This window comes from Bombina bombina, chromosome 5 (genome assembly GCF_027579735.1).
Source record: "Bombina bombina isolate aBomBom1 chromosome 5, aBomBom1.pri, whole genome shotgun sequence".
In the NCBI taxonomy this organism is placed as follows: domain Eukaryota; kingdom Metazoa; phylum Chordata; class Amphibia; order Anura; family Bombinatoridae; genus Bombina; species Bombina bombina.
Window position 1 is genome coordinate 609,349,598 of NC_069503.1, and position 6,316 is coordinate 609,355,913.

Sequence of the window (6,316 nt, forward strand, 5' to 3'; positions counted from 1 at the left end):
GTTCTTTTGTAATACAGACAAAAGATACAATTTAAAAAAAGTTTGGAATTTGCTTTTTTTCCGTGGTGTTTTTGTTGGTAGGTGTCTGGAACACTACATGGCAGAAGATAGTGCTGCTATCTAGTAATCTTGCAAATGGATAACATTCTTGCAAAACTGATGTCATATAGTGCATCAGACTCATGCACGCTCCTGAGCTTTTTTCAATAAAATATACCAAGAGAACAAAGAAAAATTGAGAATAGAAGTAAATTAGAATATTGTTTAAAAGTGCATGTCCTATCTGAATCAAATTGGGTTTCATGTCCCTTAAAGGGACAGTCAACTCCAAAATGTTTATTGTTTAAAAAGATAGATAACCCCTTTATTACCCATTCCCGAATTTTGCACAGCCAACATGGTTATATTAATATACGTTTACCCTGATTAACCTAAGCCTCTTCTGACAGCCCCCTGATCACATGACTTTTTATTTATTATCTACTGGCTTGTATTTTAGCCAATTAGTGCTGTGTTGTGCACATCTTCACGGGCGTGCGCACAATTTTACAATTTTATCTATATGGCCCACATAAACTAGCAGTCTCCTGTTGGGAAAAGCAAATAAAAAAGCATGTGATAAGAGGCTGTCTCTAGTGGCTTAGAAACAGACAGAAATTTTGAGGTTTAAATGTTATAAATTATATTAATATAACAATGTTGGTTGTGCAAAGCTGGGGAATGGGTAGTAAAGGCATTATCTATCTTTTTAAAGAATTAGTTCTTAGAATTAGTCAATCTTCAAATTTCAGAGCTAAATTATATGAAAAGGGTAAAAATGAATAATGAAAGTATAATTGTTATATTATGCATAACTAAACACTTTATATAAAAATCTCAAATTGGTTACTGTCTCTTTAAATTAAACCCCATTTTCAGTTAGAAAATTGATATACAGCTTTACATAAAGCATTTTATTGAGCTGAACCTCAAGTAGTTAATAAAAATGGATATTTAAGTATCCAGCACATTTGTATTGATTTTACTGGACAGCAGGTTGAAATGCTGGACTGTCTAGTTTAATACTGAATACCTAGCAACTGTAATTGGAAAGGAGATCCTTTGAGCTATAGTACTGGTGCTCAGGCCTTCCTCACAGGCCACATCTTGAGAATATCTTTACTGGAGCACAAGTGAAATAAGTAGCTGATTCGTAAACATGATTATTTTACCGGCTCTCATCCAAGGTAATCCTGAAAACCTGGCCTGCTGGGGAGGCCTGAGAACTAGTTTTAAAAACCAGTAACCACAGTAAGTTATAGGTAATGAGGTGAATTTTACATTCCATTACTCTCATTTTCTGTATTTTTGTCTATAAAATTTGTTTCTAAAAAAATGTAAATAAACAAAATAATCCTGCATTTGAAAGCCATTGTACCCTTGTATTTATATTATTATAATAAATATAGCAAGCAACTAAATACAAATGCAAAATATACATGAGCAATATGTTACAATCTATTATTGGTTAAATAGTACCTGCAAGTTCTTTTTTTTCCTCTTACAGATCTTATCCAAATAATTTAAGTTAATGTCTAATTCTTAGGTAATGCATCTTTTGTAAGTAAAAAATAAGTAGTAGTAGTAGATGGCGCTGGTCTATTGAGTGATTTTCTCTAGTAAGTGAAGAGAAAAAAGGCTTGATGCATATATTGAAGCCAATTAATATGGGTGCAGTATACTCACTCCATAAGATGAATCTTTACAGCTGAAAGGGAACGTAGCGTCAGATGGCAAGAGTCCACAGGTTCCTGGAGTCAAATACTGAATTTTCAGGTTTATCCAAAAGTGGACTATAAATGAATAGAGACCCAAATGACAAAAGTATCCAAATGACAAAAGTATCCAGTGTATAATTGAAAAAATGTAGTAACTTACTCCATAAATAAGGAGATTCCAGCTCAGCACAGCAAAACAAGTATTGAGTGTCACACTCAATACTTGGTTTTACTTACCTGTTTTACTTGTTTTAATGTATGCTCTTGATAAAGACGTGTAATACGTTAAAACACGGTGAGCAAATAAAACCTTTTATCCTTTGTTGAAAGATTGTCAAGATCTTGTTTTGCTGTGCTGAGCTGGAATCTCCTTATTTATGGAGTAAGTTACTACATTTTTTCAATTATATACTGGATACTTTTGTCATTTGGGTATCTATTCATTTATAGTCCACTTTTGGATAAACCTGAAAATTCAGTATTTGACTCCAGGAACCTGTGGACTCTTGCCATCTGACGCTACGTTCCCTTTCAGCTGTAAAGATTCATCTTATGGAGTGAGTATACTGCACCCATATTAATTGGCTTCAATATATGCATCAAGCCTTTTTCTCTTCACTCAATAGACCAGCGCCATCTACTACTACTATCTATCTATACACAGTCCCCAGGGAGAGACTGCAAGAAGGCTGCGGTCTGACCTAAAGGAGAGTATCAGTTCTTAGTTCATTTGTACAGAATATTGTGTGTTTTTTCCATCTTGCACCTCTGTATATTGTTTTCCTTTTTGTAAGTAAAAATAAGCCTGTGTTATCTCTTACACTGCCCTTTGCCAAAGAATGACAAGCACTGTTCTGTATTTATTTGTCCACGTTTAGCCTCCCTGTTTTTTATAGAGAGTAGTGTGAGTTTTATCTCAGGATCAGGCAGTAAAAGTGATGTAGTGAAATAAAGAAAAATAATAGCTTGAATTGAGCCAGATTGAGCTCTTCCACAACTTAGTTTTTCCTTCCTGACAGACTGTTTATATGTTTAGTCTGAACTTAAGTTGAATATTGTACAGAAGGTTTTTCTTTCTTTAGTAGTTCTTCCTATAAAAGTTTGTGTGCAACCATAAATTTCAATATACTATGCTGATTTTTCATGTGTGGTTTGATTGTTTTTGTGTGTGTATGAGTGCAGCATTCGTGTGCACACATATGGGCATTATTCGGTAAATATATGTGTGGTCCAAATGTATGAAATCATCAGTCAGTTGAATTCCTGAGTTAAAGGGATGGTCAACACTAAAATTCTTCCCCAGCCTTGCACAACCAACATTATTATATTAATATACTTTATAACATTTAAACATCTAAAATTCTGCCACTACAGACAGTCTCTTATTACGTTTTTTTTTTTTTTTTTTTTTAGCTTTTCACAACAGGAGACTGCTAGTTCATATGGGCCATATAGATAACATTGTGCTCACTTCCGTGGTTTCATCACAACACAGCTAAAATGCAAGTCAATAGATAAATAAAAAGTCATGTGATTAGGGGGCTGTCAAAAGAGGCTTAGATAAAAGGTAATCACAGAGGTTAAAAGTATTTTAATATAACCATGTTGGCTGTGCTAAACTAAGGAATAGTAATAAAGGGATTATCTATCTTTTTACACAATAACATTTTTTGAGTAGTTTCTAGACCTTGTGTCATAAGCAATGCCACAAAAAATAGCCAATCTTATCTGTGACTGTTGGAGAAGAATGCTATCTATGTAGTCATAGATTTGAAGTTTTGCAAAATGGACAGATAGCAGCTAAATGACATGAGTGGAGTTTATACAAATATGATACAGGATATTATTTTGATAGCGAGGGAAAATCAATAAATCCAAAACCAGCTGATCTTGTTAGCGCAGGGCTGAAAATGGTTGACATGGTATAAACAATGAATATACTTATGCACATCATTCATGACTTGAGAGTAATATTATTTTTTAGACATGTGCACAGACACAATAATTTGTTTTTTGACAAAATGTTTGTCACAGAAAAAGAAAAAAAAACTTTTGTTTTGTTCTATATTAGTTCAGCTGAATTTTGACAACATTATTTGCTTGTTAGTAGAAATGTGTTAACCCATTAGGTCCTATGGGAAATATCTTCAGTGCATCAGAGGGGAAACTAGACAGCACCTTAAGCGTAAATAAAATTAAAGTAACAGCTAGTGCTAGTGTTGCAAGCAAGCATCAGCAGCATTTTTAAATGCATTTTTAAGGAATAAGGATTGTCAAGAACAAAGTTGAAGCATACATACTTATCTGGTTGACAAATTAATCAATCAGCTGACATTGACATTGCTGTTGAATAGAGTAAAACTGCAAAACTGAAGTATTTCCCATCTGCAGAAAATGTTTTCCAGCCTTTAAAGGGACATTGAATACTAAATAATTTGTATAGATATAGTATTGAGGTTATTCCATGTCTCCCTTTAAGTCAATGGTGCAGCCATATTGAAATCTAGCTTTCACTGTATTCCAGTACTGAGGTTTTGGAATATTTGCACATGTGCAGCAACTTTCCTTCAGATTCCTGCAGTATAACAAAGGTTCCAAAATGGCAGTACCCATTAGAGGGAGGGGCATGAAATGCATTTAGTATTTAATGTCCCTTTAAAGTAGTTGATTTAACTGTATGAACTAATCAACTACATTTTTGTGTCACATGAATTAGTTTATTCATTAAGGGGACCACTCATTTTCCGTTTTCAAAGAATACAGTCAAATTAGGGGAGGGGGGGGTTGCATTCAGATGCACATCTTTTCTTTACTATGGGAATGATGTTTATATAAATGCAATATAAATATTTTTCTCCAGTCTGACAATTGTCTGCATATAAGTTTAAATACATTTTCCATATTAGAATTGAATCTGAAGAGAGTAGCCTTACCAAGTATTCTATAATTGGATAGGTGATATCATACTTTCACCTAATTGTGTGTTGAATATTTCTGTGAATGACAATTCTGTGAAAGCTATCGCCTTTATTTCTTTAATTGAAGTGACAGAGAAAGGGCGGGTGCAATGATGGACAATATAAATGTTATATCTCAGTGATATTATCTTCTGTTAAAAACATTAGGTAAATGATTTTAGTATGAGCATCTATACAATTGGAGGTAATTCAAATATTTTAAAAAATGCAATGCACCATTTAGTTAAAGGTATATTAAACTGTTGGGTACAACTATAGTAGCATAGTTACTATTCACCATGCTATTACTTTTCCTCCAGAGCTGGAGCTATATCTTTTTGTATTGCTTCATTGCTCTATATTTTTTCTTGAGGTATTTTTTTTTATATTTGTTATGCAACTTATAAATTGTGCAAAGAAACTGTAAACATGCTAACCATAAGTCCAAAGTACTGCTGTGAAAATGGCAGCAGTGCTACTGATCTGTAAAAGTGCACTGCTTCTGTCACAGAATAAAATATGTGCATACCAAGATGGTGGCGCCAATCCAGAGTTTTACCAACTGGTTTATATAATGGGTTAAAATAAGAGGACAGCATCGCTTCTCAGCCTTTTGGCTAAGATCAAGTGTAGTGTCAGTTTAATATCTGATATGTCCCCTATCTGAGGGCCATATATTAAATGTCTTTTTGGAACAGGGAGATGGAAGAAGAGTTTGCTCTGTCCACTCCATGCACTGACCTGGTATTGCAGTACCTCCAGGACCGCGGGAACAAAAAAAAAATAAAAAAAATAAGAGGACAGCTTTAAAGAGGGTTGCTGGGACAAGAGGAAAAAATATCATGGTAAGAAGTAAGTATGCTACTATAGTTGTACCCAGCAGCTTAATGTGCCTTTAACTGATTGGTGGATTACATTATTTAAATGTTTGAGTTAGCTGCATAAATGTATAAATGCACAAATTAAAATAATTTACCTAATGTTTTTAACACATATATATATATACACACACACACACATCTATCTATTACTGCAATAAAAATATTAAGTGCTGAAAGCCAAGAGAACTAAAGGGAATAGCTAGCTGAATAAACAAAAGGTTCAGATCTACCTCTAAACTGTAATCTCCATGGGCAGTCTCTTATTATACCCCCTAGAATGTAAGCTCTTGGAGCAAAATTATTACTTCTAAAATAACTGTAAGCTTCTTACAAATATAGTTACAAAAAAGTGCTGCCCCCTCCTAATCTGCTGCCCTAGGCAAGTGTCTTGCTTGCCTAGGCCAAGATACGCCCTTGATATATATACAGTATCTGACAAAAGTGAGTACACCCCTCACATTTCTGTAAATATTTTATTATATCTTTTTATGTGACAACACTGAAGAAATGACACTTTTCTACAATGTAAAGTAGTGAGTGTATAGACTGTATAACAGTATAAATTTGCTGTCCCCTCAAAATAACTCAACAGACAGCCATTAATGTCTAAACCTTTGGCAACAAAAGTGGGTACACCCCTAAGTGGAAATGTCCAAATTGGGCCCAAAGCTTCAATATTTTGTGTGGCCACCATTATTTTCCAGCACTGCTTTAACCCTCT

The 6,316-nt window shown here is 34.1% G+C and overlaps 1 pseudogene; it reads left to right on the plus strand.

Annotated features, from left to right (window-relative positions):
- The first annotated feature begins 5,311 nt into the window (after positions 1–5,311).
- Positions 5,312–5,492, plus strand: LOC128661844 (uncharacterized; annotated as a pseudogene).
- Positions 5,493–6,316: the final 824 nt, after the last annotated feature.